Source organism: Manis javanica, chromosome 3, assembly GCF_040802235.1.
Source record: "Manis javanica isolate MJ-LG chromosome 3, MJ_LKY, whole genome shotgun sequence".
NCBI lineage: Eukaryota > Metazoa > Chordata > Mammalia > Pholidota > Manidae > Manis > Manis javanica.
This window is the reverse complement of record NC_133158.1, coordinates 88,796,626-88,820,998: the sequence shown is the minus strand read 5'-3', so window position 1 is coordinate 88,820,998 and position 24,373 is coordinate 88,796,626. Positions and strand designations below refer to the sequence as shown.

General features: G+C 34.7%; 1 protein-coding gene across 5 annotated transcripts in view; it reads left to right on the top strand.

The window, feature by feature from the left end:
- Positions 1-24,373, top strand: part of CADM2 (cell adhesion molecule 2) — a 1,133,262-nt gene that overhangs the window by 727,289 nt on the left and 381,600 nt on the right. The gene's annotated exons all lie outside the window — the stretch shown is intronic.

Below are 24,373 nucleotides of genomic sequence, written 5' to 3'. Positions count from 1 at the left end.
TAGCAGTCCAGGCATATTTAAAGAAGGAAGAACAATCCCAAATGAATGGTCTAATGTCACAAGTATCAAAATTGGAAAAAGCAGAACAAAAGTGGCCTAAGGTTAGCAGAAGGAGGGACATAATAAAGATCAGAGAAGAAATAAATAAAATTGAGAAGAATAAAACAATAGCAAAAATAAATTAAACCAAGAGCTTGTTCTTTGAGAAAATAAACAAAATAGATCAGCCTCTAGCCAGACTTATTAAGAAGAAAAGAGAGTCGACACACATTAACAGAATCAGAAATGAGAAAGGAAAAATCACGACGGACCCCACAGAAATAGAAAGAATTATTAGAGAGTACTATGAAAACCTATATGCTAACAAGCTGGGAAACCTAGGAGAAATGGAGAACTTCCTAGAAAAATACAACCTTCCAAGACTGACCCAGAAAGAAACAGAAAATCTAAACAGACCAATTACCAGCAACAAAATTGAAGCGGTAATCAAAAAACTAGCAAAGAACAAAACCCCCAGGTCAGATGGATTTACCTCGGAATTTTATCAGTCATACAGGGAAGATACAATACCCATTCTCCTTAAAGTTTTCCAAAAAATAGAGGAGGAGGAATACTCCCTAACTCATTCTATGAAGCCAACATCACCCTAATATCAAAACCATGCAAAGACGCCACCACAAAAGAAAACTACAGACCAATATCCCTAATGAATGTAGATGCAAAAATACTCAACAAAATATTAGCAAACCAAATTCAAAAATACATCAAAAGAATTGTACACCATGACCAAGTGGGATTCATCCCAGGGATGCAAGGATGGCACCACAATAAAAAATCCATCAACATAATCCACCACATAAACAAAAAGAAAGACAAAAACTACATGATCATCTCCATAGATGCTGAAAAAGCATTAGATAAAATTCAACATCCATTCATAATAAAAACTCTCAACAAAATGGGTATAGAGGGCAAGTACCTAAACATAATAATGGCCATATATGATAAACCCACAGCCAACATCATACTGAACAGCGAGAAGCTGAAAGCTTTTCCTCTGAGATCGGGAACAAGACAGGGATGCCCACTATCCCCACTGTTATTCAACATAGTACTGGAGGTCCTAGCCATGGCAATTAGACAAAACAAAGAAATACAAGGAATCCAGTTTGGTAAAGAAGAAGTTAAACTCTCACTATTTGCATATGACATGATATTGTACATAAAAAACCCTAAAGACTCCACACCAAAACTACTAGAACAAATATCGGAATTCAGCAAAGTTGCAAGATACAAAATTAATACACAGATATCTGTGGCTTTCCTATACACTAATGATGAATTAGGAAAAGAGATATCAGGAAAACAACTCCATTCACAATTGCATCAAAAAGAATAAAATACCTAGGAATAAACCTAACAAAGGAAGTGAAAGACCTATACTCTGAAAACTGTAAGACACTCTTAAGAGAAATTAAAGAGGTCACTAACAAATGGAAACTCATCCCATGCTCTTGGCTAGGAAGAATTAATATCGTAAAAATGGCCATCCTGCCCAAAGCAATACACAGATGTGATGCAATCCCTGTCAAATTACCAACAGCATTCTTCAATGAACTGGAACAAATAGTTCAAAAATTATATGGAAACACCAAAGACCCCAAATAGCTAAAGCAATCCTGAGAAGGATGAAAAAAGTAGGGGGGGATCTCACTCCCTAACTCAAGCTCCACTACAAAGCCACAATAATCAAGACAATTTGGTACTGGCACAAGAACAGAGCCACAGACCAATGGAACAGAATAGAGACTCCAAACGTTAACCCAAACATGTATGGTCAACTAATATTCGATAAAGGGGCCATGGACATACAATGAGGAAATGACAGTCTCTTCAACAGATGTTGCTGGCAAAACTGGACAGCTACATGTAAGAGAATGAAACTGGATCACTGTCTAACCCCATACACAAAAGTAAATTCAAAATGGATCAAAGACCTGAATGTAAGTCATGAAACCATAAAACTCTTAGAAAAAAAACAGGCAAAAATCTCTTGAATGTGAACATTAGCGACTTATTTATGAATATATCTCCAGGGCAAGGAAAACAAAAGCAAAAATGAACAAGTGGGACTATATCCAGCTGAAAAGCTTCTGTACAGGAAAGGACACCATCAATAGAACGAAAAGGAACCCTACAGTATGGGAGAATATATTCGTAAATGACAGATCCGATAAAGGCTTGACATCCAAAATATATAAAGAGCTCACACACCTCAACAAACAAAAAGCAAATAATCCAATTAAAAAATGGGCAGAGGAGCTGAATAGACAGTTCTCCAAAGAAGAAATTCTGATGGCCAACAGACACATGAAAAGATTCTCCACATCGCTTGTTATCAGAGAAATGCAAATTAAAACCACAATGAGATATCATCTCACACCAGTAAGGATGGCTACCATCCAAAAGACAAACAATAACAAATGTTGGCGAGGTTGTGGAGAAAAGGGAACCCTCCTACACTGCTGGTGGGAATGTAAATTAGTTCAACCATTGTGGAAAGCAGTATGGAGGTTCCTCAAAATGCTCAAAATAGAAATACCATTTGACCCAGGAATTCCACTTCTAGGAATTTACCCTAAGAATTCAGCATCCCAGTTTGAAAAAGACAGATGCACCCCTATGTTTATCACTGCACTATTTACTATAGCCTAGGTATGGAAGCAGCCTACATATCCATCAGTAGATGAATGGATAAAGAAGATGTGGTACATATACACAATGTAATATTACTCACTCATAAGAAAAAAACAAATCCTACCATTCGCAACAACATGGATGGAGCTAGAGGGTATTATGTTCAGTGAAATAAGCCAGGTGGAGAAAAACAAGTACCAAATAATTTCACTCATATGTGGATTATAAGAACAAAAGAAAACTGAAGGAACAAAACAGCAGCAGAAGCACGGAACCCAAGAATGGACTAATAGTTACCAAAGGGAAAGGGACTGGGTAGGATGGGTGGGAAGGAGAGATAAGGGCGGGAAGAAAAGAAAGGGGATTACGATTAGCATGTATAGTGTTGGAGGGGCACGGGGAAGGCTGTGCAACACAGAGAAGACAAGTAGTGATTTTACAGCATTTTACTATGTTGAAGGAGCTTGACTGTGAACTTGGTGACAAGTAGTGATTTTACAGCATCTTACTATGTTGATGAACAGTGTCTGTGAATGGGGATGTGGGGGGGACTTGGTGAAGGGGGGAGCCTAGTAAACCTAATGTCCTTCATGTAATTGTAGATTAATGATACCAAAAGAAAAGAAAAAAAAATAAAAGCACCTCCTCCTTAAAAAAAAACATAAAAGATAAAAACCAAAAGCCAAACAAAAATATTACCAAAAAATAATAAGGAATATACAACACAGGAAATGTTAGCCCTCCCAGCATTTCATTTCTCATTTTAGTTGGAAATGAATGTTAAAGTTTTTGTCGAATATAAACTAGTTAGAGAATTTGGACAATTGCATGCAATCAACTCTAGTACAGTTACAGCAAACTTCATGTTGTTATGACTCTTACTGGAATCCCCGGATTTTCTCATCCTGAGGTAGTTCTCTTCTCTATTTCAAAATAAACCACTTGCAAATGCTTCCCTGAGCGCTGGAGTTGTTTGAGTGTTGGACCAAACAGTATGATTCGGTAGTAATAAAAGCATCAACAGGATTCATTTGCAACCTCCTGCCGGGAGACACTTTACCTTAGCAGCTCAAATTATATTGAATCTCAATGAGTGAAGAAGTGGATCCCTGCCAGGGAATAGTTTGTAACTTGGAAAAGTAGATATAATTACATAATAATTCTGCCTTTGCAGAGGTGGCTCTGCTTTAGAAGTACCTGATGTTATTTACAGCTGTTACTTGGAGCTCTGTTTAGTCATCGTGTTGGTATATCAATCAAACCCAAGAATTTTATGTTCTTTTTATTTCTGCTTTACTGCTAAACAAAAAATGTAGCGGCATCTATTTCACTCCTGTAATCTATCTAGAATTTCAGCATCTTAACTCCTAATACTCTGTGGCAGACTTTATTTACTGATCATAGCTATCTATAATATGGAGGTGTTTTTATAGCCTCTCTTTCTCTCCCACTCGTTCTTTATTTCCATATATACAGTTGTTAGCCATAGGTTTTACCTACATGATTTACCTGTTTGAATATTTACATGTGTATCTCATGCAGGTATCCTTATAGCAAGAAATAGCAAAAGGATTATCACATGGAATTATCTTAATGGCATCCACAGAGTTCTTTAAAGGCATGTTCAAATTTTTTTGTTCTTTGACTTTTGTCATTTTTCTCTTACTATTCCTAAAATTGGAGGCCATAGAGGTAGTATTTATTATCTTTGTTACCCTAGAATTATCTTAGTTTTTTAACGTGGCATAACATTGCATTAATTAAACTCAAAACATAGTTAAAGGGATATATTTGAAACAATCTTGCTTTGTTTTAGATCTGAGGGTCATGACTTTTTAGGAACTTATTTATACAGTTAGTCTTAACAGAATACACAATAGTTTAAATACACATAATAGAAATCTCTGTGAACGTCAAATAATATATTATGGATACAATATATGTCAACTTTTAAGTAACAGTTCCAAGATACTTTGAAATATCTTGTGGGTAGTACTTTACTGATAGTATAAAGGAACATAAAATTGAATTGCCATTTAATATTGAAATGTGAAACTTATTTTTGCTTCAGAAACAAAACACCAATTTTGTCAACGAAATAGTGGGCAAAGTCTCCGCTAAAAGAAAGATACTATAGGGAGTAAAACCAGCAAATGCTGATAGTGAAGAGAACAAAAAGAAAAATGATCTAATCAACAACACTGAGAATGATACTTGGTTAAATTTTATAAATGAGTGGATGTGAATTGTTTCCAATTAATAATAGATATTTTATTAAAGACTGTTTGCAAGGAGGAAGGGACACTAAAACAATGGGGATTACCTATGGCGTCTTAGGTGTTAAGCCTGGTATTGTATGCTTTCACATATTTTATCATTTCATCTTTACAACAAAACTATGAGTTGCCATTATTTTTTACCATCTTAGTTATTTTTAACTGTACAGTTCAATAGTGTTAAGTATATTCACACTGTTGTGTAGTAAATCTTCTGAACTTCTTCATTTGCAAACTGAAATTCTATACCCACTGACCTTTTCCCTATTTCCCCCTTTCCCTAGCCCCTGGCAACCACCATTCTACTTTGTATTTCCATGTCTCTTCCTATTTTTCTTCTTCTTTCTTTTTTTAATGTTTTGTATTGGTTGGAGTGAAAATTCATAATGATTAGACCTCAGGATATTAGGGAAGCAGAAATGGATGGGAGAAAGAGTCCAAACCAGGGAATATTTGAATCCTGCAAATTCATTCATTTTCAGAATGTGGCAAAGAGTCTTACATAATAACTACACCTATAACAAATTATTCTTTGGATGGCTTTGCATTGGATGGCCTACAGATCGCCTCTGTTTTAGGTGTTTGCCTTGGGAAAACTACTAATCCTCTCTGTGTCTAAAGAACTTCCTTATAAAATGTCAACCTCAATTAACCTCAAATTAATGAATTTGCAAGATTCAAATATTCGCTGGCTTGGACTCTTTCTCCCATACATTCCTGCTTCCCTAATATCCTAAGGTTGAATCATGATGAATTTCCACTCCAACCTATGCGTGATATTCTCTAATCATGTATATTTTTGTATAGAAATTACTTTTCCCCACACTCTTATAACTAGCACACACTAACTTCTCACTCAAGATTCAGTTCAAGGACCCTCTTTTTTTGGAAGCCATAGCTGGCATTACCACCATCCATACATTTTAGGAACAACCATTTCTCAGAACAGTGGTTCACAAATGTTCACATACAAAAAAATCACCTGAGTAGATCATTAAAAAATATATATTTTCAAGTACTATCCCCAGACACTAATTCAAAAGGTATGAGATGAAGTCAAAGACTCTGCATTTTAACTAATGAGGCAAATGATTTTTATACAGTCCCAGGATCATACTTTGAAAAAGCCTACATTGGGAAGAAATGCAAAATTTATAACAAGAGTTACTTTATAATAACTGTAGACCCAGTGTATGGCATTAAAACTAGATTTACTAAGAAATAAAATTAAGCATTCATCTCTTGAAATCTCTAAATGCCAGTTTTCACCTTTAATCACATTTCTCCATATAATCCCCTCCCCACAGAGCAATCTGAGATCTTTTAAAATATCAACCAGATCTCCTATTTAAAACTGTCTAATAGCTTTCTATTGCCATTAAAGAGAAAAAATAATCCAAACCCCTCCCTCTGCCTACAAGGCATTTCTAGTAATTTCCTATCTTTCTGGTTGTATTTGTTAGCATTATTTCCTGGTTTTAAAAAAATTGTTGTCAACTGGATTTACGTTTACTTTTTATTTATTTGTTTTTATTGAAGTATAGTTGATATCCAATCTTATATTGTTTCAAGTATACAACACGGTGGTTCAACCATATTATTAAATTCTCACCCACACACTAGTGCAATTTCTATCTGTCAACATAGGAAGATGTTGCAGAATTATTGGCTGTATTCTCCATGCTGTACTGGTATCCCCATGATCAACTTATATTATGATTGATAATTTTTGTCTCCTTTATCTCCCTCACCCTCCCCACCCACCTACCTTAACCCCTCTCCCATAGTAACCACCAGTCACTTCTCAGTGTCTATGAGTCTAGTGCTCTTTCATTCATTTTGTTTTGTTTTGTTTTTATATTCCACAAATAATTGAAATCATATGGTATTTGTCTTTCTCTACCTGGCTTGTTTCACTTAGCTTAATATGCTCTAGGTCCATCCATGTCGTTGCAAATTGAAGAATTTATTTTTCCTTACAGTTGAATAAAATTTCATTGTATATACGTACCACTTCTTCTTTATCCATTCACTTATTGATGGGCGCTTTTGTTGTTTCCCTATTTTGGCTATTGTAAATAATGTGGCAATAAACATAGAGTGCATATATCTTTTGAATCAGATATTTTGTTTTCTTGTGGTAAATTCCTAGAAGTGGAATTACTAGGTCATATGGTATTTCTATTTTTAGTTTTCAAAGAAACTTCCATACTGATTTTCAGAGAGGCTGCACTAATTGACATTCCCACGGACAGTGTAGGAGGCTTCCTATTTCTCCATATCCTTGTCAGCACTTTATATTTCTTTTCTTTCGGATGATGGCCATTCTAACTGGTGTGAGGTGATATTCTCATTGTGATTTTGATTTGTGTTTAAATGAATCTTTTTTTAAGTGCTCAAAAATTCCAAACTCATACTTTCTATAGGGATTCTGCTCTCTGGGCAGGGATCAATTTTTTGCAGCCAGTTACTCAGTCTCATCATTTCATGTCTCAGCTCAAATGCCATCTGTTCAAAGAGGCATTCCTGAACACCAAATGTCCCACTACCTCCAGCCTTCTTCATATTAACGCATAAAATCTTCAGCACCCAGGACAGGGGCTGGCAGCCAGAAGCTGGGTAAATACGTATTGAATAATGAATGGAATGCATGTACTAGATGCTGTATTTTCTTCTCTATTGTCTACCTATAAATATTCTTATACTATTGATTACAGAATGTTAAGACTAAAATATGTATAAATTTGTATTTAAATAAGTCTTTCTCCAATTTGAAAAATGACAAACTAAGCAGTAGGAGCTTCCAAAGTTCGAACAAATAACTATTCAGCTTGAGCTGGCAAGTGAAGTTTTATGAAAATACAGGCAAGGGAAATCAGGACGGAAGGATGAAGTTAAGGCAGTCTCTCCCTAAAATTAATTTGCCATTGAAACAGCTTCTTTCTTTATAAAAGATATATATACCTGGTTGCATAAGTGTATTAGAGCAATAAAATTCTAAAATTCATGTTGAATTTTAGTGTATTTAAATAATTTTTAACATTTTCCAACTGAAGAAATTATCTTTCTAAAACAACAAAAACAACTGTTGGGAGATTTTGCACAATCAATATTTATCAATATATATGCCTTTGCCAAAATGTCCAATTTAAATTTCAACAGATGATAGTGTTATTATATTAATTTTATTCAAATTCATGTTTTTATTTTATTAATATTTACCAGATACTAACAAACTGACTGGAACTTTGGCCTTAGGTTCAAAGACTTGAAAATTTGTTATAGCTTTGATTTTGTGATGCTTTGCTTTTCTCTATAGAACTTTGAATGATTTCCAATATGAATTAAGCAAATAAGCAATAATTTGAAAGCCCAAATAATATATCATTCAATGAGCTGTTTTGTAACCAGATTCTTCTATGAAAGGACTTCTGTTAGCTGAAATAGGGAAGCTTTTGGCTGATTATTTAAAATATGGCTAATTCTCTCTATCACCATATGGTTTGTAACTTCAGCCATAAGTACAGAAATTATAAAGAGCTAAATTTAGACTATACCCATGACAGCAACACATTCAGAGAGTCCCATGAGGTTAGTGTCTTGCTGTTATTACTCCCATTATGGTGCACTTTTGTAAATAACTTGGAAATTTTCCAGTCTCTACAACAGGCCTCTAGTTCACTTTAAAATTTTTAGAGTCACAGTAGGGACAAAACTTCTCTCTTTCATGGAATGTTGTCTTGCAATTATACCTCTTGAAAATATAATATGTTTGCATGGAAATTTAATGTGAGCTGTCATACCATTTTAGATAAAAACTTAGTAGTAAATAGAATAAACTGAGTATTGTCTTTCTTGAACTGTTATTGTTAATTCAGAAGGCAGTGCTTGGAAATCCAGTGTAGAACCTTAGGAAATCAGTGTAGAAAACTATTGTCAAGTACATGTTATTCATCAAATCTATTGAAAATTATAGAAATTTCCATAGCTAGGAACAATATCAATAAATGCAATTTACTGTGTTTCTTTTGAAAATTAGACCTTGATTAATCATAATGTTTATGGCTGAGTTATATTTGTGGCTGAGTGTTACTATTAGTTAATTTTTTTGTTACTTTTGATTTTTTTCATAAAAAAGTAGAAACAAAAAGATAAACTTTTTTGTTTCCAGATTTATAATTCTAATTTTGTTGCCCATTTTCCCATATCATTGTTACTTTTCTGCTTTAGCAAATCTAGCTTGCTGAAAATAATGCATATTTAATTGATGATATTTGCATTTTTCAGATCAGGAGCTGCTACTTTCTGATTATATGACCTAGTGCAATGGTTGAGTCATTTAGTTGCTATAATCCTATATTTCCTAATTTGGAAATTGGAGGTAATAGTTTTTTTCTCAAAGTGCTTTGAAATATAGTGGTTTTGAGAAGTAAATAAGATAATCTATTAGGTTGAACCATATGAAATTGCTAGTTAATATGTCAGTGATGTTCTATTTTACTGACCAGATTCACCAGAAGCATGTTCAAACAATATTATGCCCAGGTTCCACCACAGACCACATAGATCAGAACTGCTAATGGTGGATCATAGGTATAGGTATTCCTTAAAATTCCAAGATGGTGTTAATATGCAACTGAGAATCAATGATATATGTAATCCATTTCTTTCCTATAATATTATAGTCACCACTTTCCCCATATCAACAGAATGATCTTCCAAACAAAAGGATATAAAAGATTTTAAAAAGAAGAAAAACTTTTTAAATACAGGTGCAAAATTTAAATGTTTCAGTCAAATTCAGCTTTATGCATATAGCAGTCTAACATTGATGATAAAGCACTGAACAATGGTTGCTGCAATGTCATCAATCCCACTTAATTTTTGACAATAAGAAATGAGGGGATATTTTAAGTAAGTATGAGACCTCCCAAAAAGCAGTGGTAGAAGGCTATGATCAAGTTTTGGAATGAAGGAAGGAAGGGAGGGAAGGAGGGAGAGAGAGAGAGAGGGAGGGAGGGAGGGAGAAGAGAGGGAAGGAAAGGAGGAATGAAGGAAGAAAGAAGAGTTCTTTAGCCCAGATCCCTGGCCCTTTAGGTGGGAAGCAAAGTCTCCCTTGCCTGAGACTTCTATTAGGGGTTTTTGGCACACAGGTAAGAATCTAGATGAAGCAGAGATGTCAGAAAGGTAAGAGAGAAGAGGAGCATAAGACAAAATAACCAGATATAAACCAGGTTATTTGCAATGTAGTATTAAAAATGCACTGCCACTTTTCTTGAAGATCAAGTTGCTTATAAAGGGATTTTATTTGATGTATTAAAATAAGTACAAACATGAATTCCAAAGTTTTACTTTTTCATATAAATGTATTTTATTGAGATTAGTGGACTGAACAATGAACTAAATTCAAGACGTTGCCTGGAGATGTCTTTCTATTTTAAATCTTGTTTTCAACTCACTTTCATTTTCTACTTCTTTCTAAAAGAAGTACATATAGTTATACCTAATTTCTGGCTCTAATTTATGAGTTTTAGATGGTTTACCAAAAAGAAACTGTTTTTCTGTGGCCACGTAGGTCAAAAAGCTTGCAGAATGTCAGCAAACCAAAATTGAGTTAGTGCACTTTTTCATTCCTTGGCCATTTTTACAAACCATTGTTTCCTGGAAATAATTACAGTTGGGGCTTCTAAAGAATCATATTTTTTTTGTTTTGTTTTTTTGCAAACAATAGAATTTTATCCATATGTATATGAGCTTATATATAGAGATGTGTATCTAACAAGTTCTCCATGTGTTGTATCAGTCATCTTGGATGCAAACTTATAATTCCAATTTTCTAACTTCCTGGTAAGACAAAGGTAGATTTCTTGACAGAAACTACATAGGAAATTTCATTCAATATGAAATTGTTAAATGTCTGTTGTATTTCAGTTTTCCTGAGATTTAAACATAAACCTTAAATTCTCCACATTTTGGTACTATTTCTGTGCCAGATTTACCTGGCCATGCTGAAATCATACATACTTTCTCTTCAATGAAACATGCATATATGTGCATAGAGGTTGTGTATCTTTTGAAATAAAAAAATACAAAGGTTATTCTCATGTTGACATCCAGTCACATAAACTATGCTTTAATGTTAATCAAAATTATTTAATTCAAATCATAATCTTTTATATTTAACATGTTCTCTTAAATTCATTTATGTTACATTTAATTTTCACAAAAGCCAGGGGAAGAAATTGTTGTTGAACTTACTTTTTCAGAAGAGAAAACTGGATTTCCAAAAGTGATAATAATTTACCCAAGAGCACCTCATAAGTTAATGCAATTAACAGGACTCAAATGCATGCATAACTTTGATTTCAAAACCTCTTATCTCCCTACCATTCAAGACTACATCCCTAGAAAAATATCAGTGGAGGAAGAGGTATTTATCCCAAACCTCTAAATGAAAATAAGGCCAGAACAATGCTCCTAGTCCAAAAGAATGAGTCTAATCAAAGGTACCAAACCCCCCTACAGCCATGTGTTTTCTGGTATATTCCACTGATCCTTATATGAACAAAGGAATATATAATCTTGTAAATAACATTTCTATAGAGTATAATTCCTGTGACCAAGAACCTGACCATTTGAAGCCATAAACTCCCTTAACGAGTTTTATTAATAGTTAAGGACTCTTTTGTGAATGCTTATTTACAACTATCATTATTACCTATTAATTGAATATGTACATATTACAGTATCTCCTGAACACTCAGATTAAGTCAAAAAGAATATTCTTTAGAATATTTCAATTTGAAGGGAAAACTGTAATTTAGAACCTATATAAAATGTGTAAATTTCAAAATACACTGAATAAAGAAGTTTGCTGTAATTCTGGACTTTTTCCAATATTATAATATCTCACTTCTGCATTTCTTAGTCTTTTACCCAATAACTATCTCCACAAAATAGACACAATAGAAGCTATAGAAGCACTCAAAATATTTCCCAGTGTTGAATATTTGTTATTTGATCAAAGTTATGATGTTTAAGACAACTTTCTATACAGTTTTTACATGTTTCAGTGAAATTACTTATAAGTTATGTTTGAAGAGAGTCACAGAATATCAATGTTTTAAGTTTACTCTGTATCAAAGATATTTGTAGTATACTTAACACAGAGAAGATATTCCAGAATATTTTTTACTTTGAACATCCTTTTAACTTATCCTTTATAAAGGCTGGTTTTTTAATAGAAAAAATTTGAAAATGCTATTGGATGTTTCTTAAAGTTTGCTTTAAGTTCCTTAAGTATTTCATGTATATTTTCTCTCCCTGAACTTTTCTTTCTTTATCTGTAAAAATAAGGTATTTCTTTTTTCCTTCTTTAATCTCAAAATGTAATATAAGCAACTCACCGGTATGCATATGTAAAGTAAAAAAAGACAGACATTAGGATTTTTTTCTTACTGTAGTAATTTTCAAGGTATTTTCCCCAACATAACTTTTTGAAAATATTTTTAAAGATGAGAGGAGGGAGAAGTAAACATTGTTTAAACCAATGTTCATTTGTGGTTTGCAAAGGTAGAAATTACAGTACTCTTTAACTTGTCTTTTAAATTAACAGTTTCAAAAATAAATTAAAAGTTTAAAAAGTTATGATATATCAAAGATGTTATAAATCAGTTTCTCTTAGTTTTTTGCTTTAAAGTCTGTTACAGTATCATGGAACACAAAAGGTGGATGTCCTCAAAGCATTTGAAGTAGAAATATGTTAAAGTAGTTTGAAATCATCAGAAGTTTTATAAGGTAGAGAATTATGCATCATGAATACTTAAGTATTACATTGGATCTCCTGAATATAAACATGAGCAACTTTTTCCTGAACGCATCTCCTTGGGCAAGAGAAACAAAAGAAAAAATGAACATATGGGACTACATCAAGCTTAAAAACTTCTGTACAGCAAAGAACACCAACAGCAGAATAAAAATGCATCCTACAGTATGAGAGAATATATTTGTAAATGACATATCTGACAAGGGGTTAACATCCAAAATATATAAAGAGCTCACATGCCTCAACAACCAAAAAGCAATTAACCTGATTAAAAAATGGGCACAGGATATGAACAGACAATTCTCCAAAGAAGAAATTCAGATGACCAACAGGCACATGAAAAGATACTCCACATAGCTAATTATCAGGGAAATGCAAATTAAAACCACAATGAGATATCACATTGGTTAGGATGGCCAGAACTGAAAAGACTAAGAACAACAAATGCTGGCAAGGATGTGGAGAAAGGGGAACCCTCCTATACTGCTGGTGGGAATGTAAACTAGTTCAACCATTGTGGAAAGCATGCAGGTTCCTCAAAAAACTAAAAATAGAAATACCTTTTGACCCATGAATTCCATTCCTAGGAATTTACCCAAAGAATGCAAGTTTTCAGATTCAAAAAGACATATGCACCCCTATGTTTATAGCAGCACTTTTTACAATAGCCAAGATATGGAAGCAACCTAGGTGTCCATCTGTAGATGAATGGATAAAGAAGATGTGGTACATATACACAGTGAAATAGTATTCAGCCATAAGAAAGAAACAAATTCTACCATTTGCAGCAACATGGATGAAGCTTAATGATATTATGCTTAAGGAAATAAACCAGCTAGAGTAGGACAAGTACCAAACGATTTCCCTCATTTGTGGAGTATAACAACAAAGCAAAACTGAAGGAACAAAACAGCAGCAGACTCATAGACTCTAAGAAAGGACTAGTGGTTACCAAAGGGGAGGGGTGGGGAAAGGTGGGTGGGGAGGAAGGGAGATGGGGATTGAGGGGTATTATTATTGGCACACTGTGGGGGGGGTCATGGGGAAGACAGTGTAGCACAGAGAAGGCAAATAGTGACTGTGTGCCATCTTACTACACTGATGGACAGTGGTTCCAATGGGGTATGGGGGAAACTTGATAATATGGGTGAATATAGTAACCACATTCTTTTTCATGTGAAACCTCCATAAGAGTGTATATCAATAATACCTTAATAAAAAAAATACTGCTTTGGACACTGGACTTAGGGGTTTGCTCCAATTTGTTATGCCATGCATGACATTCAGGACCAGTCTTTAGTAGATATAAGAAAAGGTACTGATTTGGGAAACTTTTTTTTTTTAATCACATGCCATTGACTTTATCAAGTATCAAATTCAGTAAGTTATAGAATGTTTTACATCCTGTATTTGCATTAGTTTCTTCATGGTGTCATTTAACATATTCTATCTTTGTGTTTTTTGCATTGAGTCTAATGAATGTTCTGCTGTGTAAGGGAATTTTTGAGCTACATTTCTATTTGGCTTCAGAAGATGGATTTATACTATGAACCTAATCTACACCTTATTATACTTACATTCTGAATCCAACTAAATAGTTTAAACCATCAAACCAAGATAGTAACATTGTTTGCCTGTGCTCAGAGCCCTCATAATGACTCAGGCGACTAAAACTTAGCTTTATAACTTACAGCGTGTTAGAATTTAAATTAGAAACTCCACCATTGGATTAAATGTCACAAACATTTTATTGTTTTAATGCATTTCATTAATGCATTTCAGCTTCTATCCTTGGCTGTAAAATGCTTCTTCATTAAAAAAAAATAATAACCTAGTACTAGATAATGCTATGTTTTTTAGTTCAGTTAACCATGGATTATATAAAATTCCCTTTTCTGCCCACCGTCCATCTCTAGCATTATGAAACATGTAGAACTACAGTGAGAAGACTTCATAATAGTTTCCCTTACAGAATAAACTCTCTAGTAACGTGGCTTTCATGTGAAGGAGGGAATGATTAGAGCTGTGCATTTTTCTAGCAAGACTGAAATCAGGAGGAAGCAGGCTGCAGTCTTGTCTTAGGTTACTCCTTTTTTTTTTCTTTACAAATTCCTTTGTTAAGAAAGGAGGTAAAGAGCCTGGAGTTTTTATCTAGCAGAATTATATCTAATATTTTGAAGAAGATATTTCCTTTGAACCTCTGAAAGAAAGAAACTTAAGTTATGATGGTTGGAGTATAGGTATAAGTGAGGTGTCTACCCTTGGTAGAGTTCTGGAACTTCCTATCTCTTTGACCTTCAAAAGAGAACTTCGAAATTCACTTCATAGAGCTAACATGAAAATGGATACATTAAAAAAAGAGAAAGAAATCATTCATGCATTTGGCAAAGATTAATGGGAGGCTGCTGCTGTTTGTATTGCAGAGCTGTATGGATAGTGTCTCCTCATATTTGATGCAGGGCATTTTCTAATATTATGCCCTGATTTCTAACTAAATTGGATGTTCACCAAGGAATTCATTCAGATAGAATATGGAATAAGGCCAAAATTTGAACATGAGAAAGATATTATTTGAGCTATAAATCTAAGAGTCACTGGCTTACTACTAAAATTAACTAAAATGCTAAAGTGTTAATAAGGAAAACAAAATAAAAAGACTGAAAATGGAAGCAAATAAAAAAATCAACCTCATAGCAAGGAAGAAGAATAGAATAGAAAATTTTATAAATAGTTAAGAAAAAAGTGTTATTTTTCATTGACTTAGATGAATATGGATGGGAAAAGAAATAAAAGATATAAATTATGGTAAAATCTTTAGGAAAAAAAATCAAGTGTCCATTATTCAGATAACCCATCTTTACAAGATAGCCATCCAAAGTTTTATATGACTTTATTTGTGAAGATACCATTTGGAAATGCTACTAATGAGGCCGTAGTATTAAGGAAATGCCTCCTGGAAAGATGAATCATTTTTCAGTGCAGTACAGTCAAGTTTCAAGTTGTGTAATCATGATAGCAACAGAAAGTGATAAAGCTAGGAGAAACTTTGTCACAGGGTACAATTTAAATATAGTATTTGAGAAATGACTGGGAAACACATTTTCCCTGAAATTAGAACCAACTTATCTGCCTCATTTTCTTTTTCACAGTGTTTCATCATGATGTTTTCTCTTGTTGAATTTAAATGACTATGCATTCTTTTTCCTATCTTGGCATATTTTTCAAGGAGATATTATCTTACATATATTAACAATTCTTAAATGTATTTTAAAATATTGGTTGTAGCTGGGAAAACAATTATAAAATTGATTGTTCATGGCTCCATTTCCTTGCAGATAATTCTTCTGCACTACTGTTGACCTAAAATGGAATTGTGACTTTGAATTACATTGTGCTTGTTTAATGTAGCATGTGCACTTTCTTGGCTCAGCTTAGGTTGCCTCACAAAACTGTTCAAAATTAGCTTACTTTGTTTTTTCTTTCCAGCACAGGATGGTACACTGCATGCATAATTCAACTTGTTGAAGCATCCTAGACAATTTTCCTTTATTGTTAAAATTGTAGCAACAAGTAGAAATTAATTATTTGTTATAACACAAAGAACTTTTATGGTATATTCCCAATTTTGTTTTACACTGAAGTCTTGATTTGCAAATGTTAGTGAAAGATTGACTTTAAATATCCAGAGATGATTAGGTGCCAACTTTAATCAAATTGAGAAGTAATTAGCAAATCAAAACTTGATTAGCTCCTTGCTGGAGTTACTAAAATTATAGTTTATGCAGTTTAAATAATGGGGGAGGGGAGTTGTCTATACTCCAGATAGTCTAGTCTACTATGTTGGGACAGGAGAGGAACTCATTTCTTTAAGTACTTTCTAAACCTGATACATGGTTGTTCTCTGTGATACTGCAGTATAACACAATAATATTTTCCTTTTCCTTTTTAAATAAAGCTTTTTAGTATTTATTACATATAATATAGTGTTATATAAAACCTAGCCTTTAAAGGGTCATCCTTAATACATATGGAGCCATTGCCTTATCATGGATAAGTCAGCTAAATCCTGGATTTTTTTCAATTCCTGGAAGACTTGAAACATATGCCAGTGTTCATGCATTAAATTATTGAATATTTAAGATTCAGGAAAAGGAAAATAGTACATCACTCTATTAATCTTCTAGAGATGCCATAACAGAATACCACAAGCTGGGTGGCTTGAACAGCAGAATTTTATTTTGTCATGGTTCTGGAGCCTGAAAGGCCAAGATCAAGGTGCCGGTAAGGTTGATGTCCGGTGTGGAATCTCTCCTTGGGTTGTAGATGGCTGCCTTCTTCTGTGCCTCAGATGGACTTTCTTTAGTACATGAGGAGGTAGTTGCATGGCAGGGGAGGCTTTATGATGCCTTTTCTCTTCTTATTAGGACACAAGTCCTGCCAGACAGGGGTTCCACCCTTCTGACCTCCTTTAACCCTTTTTACCTTCTTACAGGCTCCTTCTCCAAATACAGTTACACTGGGGTTAGGGCTTCACCACGTGAATTTGGAGGAACATATTTCAGCCCATAGCAATTACTGACCAGTTTTTCTATACAAAACAGACTTATTGGAACAAGTAAATGATACAAGAGAAGAAAACTGTTCTTGCCCAGTAGCCTTCAATGCCAACAGTATTGCAGGGCAGTGGGAGGTGCAGCAAGCAGGAACCAGAGCTAAGAACCTCCAGCCCTTCTGGAGAAAACAGAGCTACACTGATCCTTCTAGAGTTGACACTCAAGGAATGGCAATGCTAGTCACAGATATCAAGCTTTTTCCCAGAAGTAAGCATGGTGGCTCTTAATCATAATTAGGTGTTGAACTAAGTGACTATTGTTCATTTTTACAACTCCAAGTATGTATTTTCACAACTTTGGAATCTCAATGATTGCCAAACAAGTAGCTCATTATTGTCTATCTGCTATTTGTTTGGTGGTCCAATCATTCCCCACTTCCTAGGTAAATCCAGAAATTCAAAATGTTGTTTATACATCCCAAAAAACCTTTCTGTGGCTCCCCAGAAATAGTAGCACAATTTTTTTAGGATTTTCCTCACGAAGTATCTTTTTTTATGCATTCTGTTTTTGGAGATGCTTAAATAATTTTAACTGTTAAAAAATTAATTCTGGCTTTTCAAAAGTATAGATTATAAATACATCCCTCTCTTCTCCTCTCCAGTAGAATACATTCACCTCACTTCTATTCAATATCTCTATGGCACATATTGAAGCATTATTTGTTACAGTTATACCCAAATTCAGATTTGTACAAAATTTAAATTATATCCAATTCTTATATGATATTTAAGAATTTTACTTTTCCTCCATAGCATTTATTTGTAGATTCTTTCAAGTAAGGCATTTAAAATACAAATCTATTTTAGAAATATGTCAAAACTGTTGAGCAGCTGCTTTTTAAATTAATTTTTAACAGCAGTCTCTATTGGAAATAAAGTAATGAAGTCATAGAAACATCTACCCAACAAATATGTTTTTCAAGAGACTGGTATTTTAAAGATAGTAGGCTTTTGAGGCAAACACTATACATTTAAATAACAGTCATCTAGTTTTCCTATTTCTGTGTAAAAACAAATATTAATTTGCTTCTATTCTTGTTAGTGAGGAGTCTATAATAAGACTATATCAAAGTCAGCAAGTGATTTTCTAGTTATTATAAAGACATACTTAGAGAATTAAGCATTGTTTGAACAAATTTTTTTGATCAAAATTAGTATTTCTTAATATTCCCTTTATAAAATTAATCTTAGAAATAATAAAATAATAAATATTTGTTGAAATGAATTTTCAAAAAACAAAAATATGTAAAGGATACCTTCACACTATGGATGATGAATGTAGTGTTTCTGTTTTAAGAATTAGACATTGCACATGATGCCTTAAATGAAAATATTTTGAAAGAAAAGGAAACAAAGGAAAAACTTTATTTTGAAAAGTTGAACATTTGGTAAAACAATTCAAGAAAATGTATTAGAATAAAATGATCCTTAAAATGGAACAGCATTCTTGACCATAGATAACCTTCCTGTAGAGTTTTTTTCTACAACTGTGTTTGAACTAGATCTTTCTTCATGAATTAGGAAAGTGAAGTGTTTAGACCAGGGTCAGCAGGTAATATATTATGTTTACAAACATCCCTGCTCATCAAGGAGCTCTACCCTAGACTGGGTCCTAGTGGAAGATTCCCTGTCATGGAAGTTAGCACTTGAATGTCAAACTAAAATATTTAAGTCTTTGAATTTCCTTCTCCTTTAGAATATAAGCTTTCAATGAGTTTCCGTAACATCTGACTTCAAATTTTACCTGTTCCTTAGGAGACTGAGTGGGTGCTTAGCTTTACAATTGTTTATAGAAGTAACAATTCTATACCAGTCAAATGTCAGATAATCACTCTAATATCAATTTTAATGTATATATTGTTTGTTTAAAAAATCCTTGAAACCGAATTAGATTACTGGTGAATTAGATCAATGGTCAAACTAGCAGTCAGAGTGCCAAAGCTCACTTCAAGTTTCTGGCATGGTAATTTTCTGAAATGAGAAGTCTTCCATTGCAATATAATAACATTATGAAATTGGCATTTTGTCTTCAGTTTTATTGCTTTTCCCAGTCTTAACTCCAGGAAAACAGCCATCTATTCAGTGGGTGTTTTAACCACTTTAACTCTTCTAACCACACAGTATCATATCACATGCTCATATCTACATTAGATAATCAAAAATAAAAGTATTTTCTTACTCAAGTATATTTACATTTAAAGAAGTACTATACATAAACCATTAAAAAATTTCTGAAGACCCAAAGAAAGGAATAGGATTTTAGGCACCATGGCACCTCATAGAAGGGGAGTTATTTGGAGTAGTAGTCTTTCTGGTTGCCCCTCAAAGTACAATATAGAGGTGGTATGTTTTAACTTATACTTGAAGACCAGGACAGATTGTAAGGTAGGGCAATATCTTTCATATTAGCTGCCAATGTGTCTTGCTGATATTCATCTAATGTATTTTGGCACTATTAAATAGATGGCAATAATAAATTCTTTGGAGGGTCCATCTTTTTGGATTTTGGTAAAAGATTAGGTATAACAGGTATGATATAAATCTCCTACAGACATATAAGGTACATTTGTTTATAATAAATCTTTTTTTTATTTATGGGAATCAGGAAACCTTTATTCTAAGGTTTTTTTTCTAACATTAGTTGGATTTGTGATATTGGGCAATTTAACTGTTCAGGCTTTGGTGTCACATCACCTATGATATGAATGGGATTAAGTTAGATCTGAGATGGTAAATATGAGGGACAAAAATTCCAAAAATCCAGTGGAGCAAAGATGGAGGCATGAGTAGAGCAGTGGAAATCTCCTTCCAAAACCATATATATTTTTGAAAATACATCAAATACAACTATCCCTAAAAGAGAGACCAGAAGATACAGGACAACAGCCAGGCTACATCTACACCTGTGAGAACCCAGCGCCTCATGAAGGGGGTAAGATACAAGCCCTGGCCTGGTGGGACCCGAGCGCCCCTCCCCCCAGCCCCTGGTGGAAGGAGAGGAGTCGGAGCGGGGAGGGAGAGGAAGCCCAGGACTGCTAAACACCCAGCCCTAGCCATCCGCTATGGAGCAAAGACACACAGTGCATGGTGTGCTGGGTACTAGGGAAACAGGACAGTAAAACCTGTGAGTGGGTCCTCACAGCTGGCATCCCTGGGACAAAGAAAAGCGAGTGCTTTTTGAAAGACTTAAAGGGACAGGGACCCCACAGCTGGATGGAAACATCCCAGGACACTTAGCCCAGCAGCTAGGAATCCCGAGGAAATCTGGGGACCCTAAACCCCTGGGTGGCAGCAGAGCTCGGAGGCCCCTCGTGGCAATAAACAGCCTCCTGCCCATTTCCCCTCTGATGTTGCTCAACCATATTGGCCTGAGGCCGGCCACACCCATAGCAATCTCAGAGCTTAACTAGACAGTGGCCAGGCAAGAACCAGACACCCCGTCTGCATGCAGCTGCCCAGCACAAGCCACTAGGGGGTTGCTATTCTCTCAGGAGAGGAAGGCCACAAATCAGCAAGAAGGGACGTTCTCCCAGCTGACACACACGCCAGCTCCCTACAACTACCTCTATAGCCATGAAAAGGTAGAAGAATTTGATACAGACCAGACTAACCCAGACATCCTCCCCTGAGAAGGAATCTAGGGAGATAGACCTAACCAATATCCCTGAAAAAGAATTGAAAATAAAGGTCATAACCAAGCTGATGGAGCTGCAGAGAAATATACAAGAGCTAAGGAATGAAGTCTGGAGGGAGATTACAGAAATGAAACAATCTATGAAAGGATTTATAAGCAGAATGGACAAGATGCAAGAGGCCATTGATGAAACAGAAACCAGAGAACAGGAATGCATAGAAGTTGACGCAGAGAGAGATAAAAGGATCTTCAGGAATGAAAGAGTATTAAGAGAACTGTGTGACCAATACAAAAGGAACAATATCCACATTATAGGGGTACCAGAAGAAGAGAGAGGAAAAGGGATAGAAAGTGTATTTGAAGAAATAATTGCTGAAAACTCCCAAAACTGGGGGAGGAAATAGTCGTTCAGACCACGGAAGTACACAGAACGCTCAACAGAAGGAACCCAAGGAGGAGAACACCAAGACACATAATAATTAAAACGGCAAATATCAAGGACAAGGACAGAGTTTTAAAGGCAGCAAGAGAGAGGAAAAGGGTCACCTATAAAGGAAAACCCATCAGGCTATCATCAGACTTCACAACAGAAACCTTATAGGCCAGAAGAGAATGGCATGATATATTTAATGCAATGAAACAGAAGGGCCTTAAACCAAGAATACTGTATTGAGCACAATTATCATTTAAATATGAAGGAGGGATTAAACAATTCCAAGACAAGCAAAAGTTGGGGGAATTTGCCTTCCACAAACCACCTCTACAGGGCATCTTACAGGGTTTTTTTTCTAACATTAGTTAGGGATTGCTCTAGATGGGAGCACCTAAGGCTAAACAGATGTCACCAGAGAAAATAAAATGAGAGCAAAGGAAGCAGACCAACCAAATACTAACTAAAGGTAAAAAATAAAATCAACTACACACAAAAGCAGTTAAAGGAAACACAAAAGAGCACAGAATAAAACACACAACATGTAAAGAATGGAAGAGGAAGAGTAAGAAGGGAGAGAAATAAAGAATCACAAGACACTGTCTATAATAGCTCAGTAAGCGAGCTAAGTTAGGCAGTAAGATACTAAAGAAGGTAACCTTGAACCTTTGGTAACCACGAATCTAAAGCCTGCAATGGCAATAAGTACATATCTTTCAATAATCACCCTAAATGTAAATGGACTGAATGCACCTATCAAAAGACACAGAATAATAGAATGGATAAAAAAGCAAAACCCATGTATATGCTGCTTACAAAAGACCCACCTCAAACCCAAAGATATGCATAGACTAAAAGTCAAGGGATGGAAAAAGATATTCCATGCAAACAACAGGGAGAAAAAAGCAGGTGTTGCAGTACTAGTGTCAGACAAAATTAACTTCAAAACAAAGAAAGTAACAAGAGATAAAGAAGGACATTACATAATGATAAAGGGCTCAGTCCAACAAGAGGATATAACCATTAAAAATATATATCCACCCAAGACAGGACCACCAGGATATGTGAAACAAATACTAACAGAACTAAAGGAGGAAATAGAATGCAATGCATTCATTTTAGGACACTTCAACACACCACTCACTCCAAAGGATAAATCCACCATACATAAAATAAGTAATGACACAGAGGCACTGAACAACACACTAGAACAGATGGACCTAATAGACATCTATAGAACTCTACATCCAAAAGCAACAGGATACACATTCTTCTCAAGTGCACATGGAACATTCTCCAGAATAGACCACATACTAGGCCACAAAAAGAGCCTCAGTAAATTAAAAAAGATTAAAATTCCACCAACCAGCTTTTCAGACCACAAAGGAATAAAACTAGAACTAAATTGTACAAAGAAAGCAAAAAGGCCCACAAACACATGGAAGCTTAACAACATGCTCCTAAATAATCAATGGATCAACGACCACATAAAAATGGAGATCAAGCAATATATGGAAACAAATGACAACAACATCACAAAGCCCCAACTTCTGTGGGACGAAGCAAAAGCAGTCTTAAGAGGAAAGTATATAGCAGTCCAGGCATATTTAAAGAAGGAAGAACAATCCCAAATGAATAGTCTAATGTCACAATTATGGAAATTGGAAAAAGAAGAACAAATGAGGCCTAAAGTCAGCAGAAGGAGGAACATTATAAAGTTCAGAGAAGAAATAAATAAAATTGAGAATAATAAAATAATAGAATAAATCAATGAAACAAAGAGCTGGTTCTTTGAGAAAACAAACAAAATAGATAAGCCTCTAGCCAGACTTAAAGAAAAAGAGAATCAACACACATCAACAGAATCAGAAATGAGAAAGGAAAAAATCATGACGGACCCCATAGAAATACAAAGAATTATTAGAGAATACTGTGAATACCTATATGCTACCAATCTGGAAAACCTAGAAGAAATGGACAACTTCTTAGAAAAATACAACTTTCCAAGACTGACCAAGAAAGAAACACAAAATCTAGACAAACCAATTACCAGCAAAGAAATTGAAGCGGTAATCAAAAAACTACCCAAGAAAAAAATTCCTGGGCCAGATGGATTTACCTTGTAATTTTATCAGACATATAGAGAAGGCATAGTACCCATTCTCCTTAAAATTTTCCAAAAAATATAAGGGGAGGGAATACTCCCAAACTCATTCTATGAAGCCAACATCACCCTAATACCAAAACCAGGCAAAGACCCCACCAAAAAAGAAAACTACAGACCAATATCCCTGATGAACATAGATGCAAAAATACTCAACAAAATATTAGCAAACCGAATTCAAAAATACATCAAAGGGATCATACATCATGACCAAGTGGGATTCATCCCAGGGATGCAAGGATGTTACAACATTCGAAAATCCATCAACATAATCCACCACATAAACAAAAAGAAATACAAAAACCACATGATCATCTCCATAGATGCTGAAAATACATTCAACAAAATTCAACTTCCATTCATGATAAAAATTCACAGCAAAATGGGTATAGAGGGCAAGTACTGAAACATAATAAAGGCCATATATGATAAGCCCACAGCCAACATCATACTGAAGACCGAGAAGCTGAAAGCTTTTCCTCTGAGATCAGGAACAAGACAGGGATGGCTACTCTCCCCACTGTTATTAACATAGTACTGGAGGTCCTAGCCATGGCAATTAGACAAAACAAAGAAATACAAGGAATCCAGTTTGGTAAAGAAGAAGTTAAACTCTCACTATTTGCAGATGACATGATATTGTACATAAAAAACCCTAAAGACTCCACTCCAAAACTACTAGAACTGATATTGGAATACAGCAAATTTGCAGGATACAAAATTAACACACAGAAA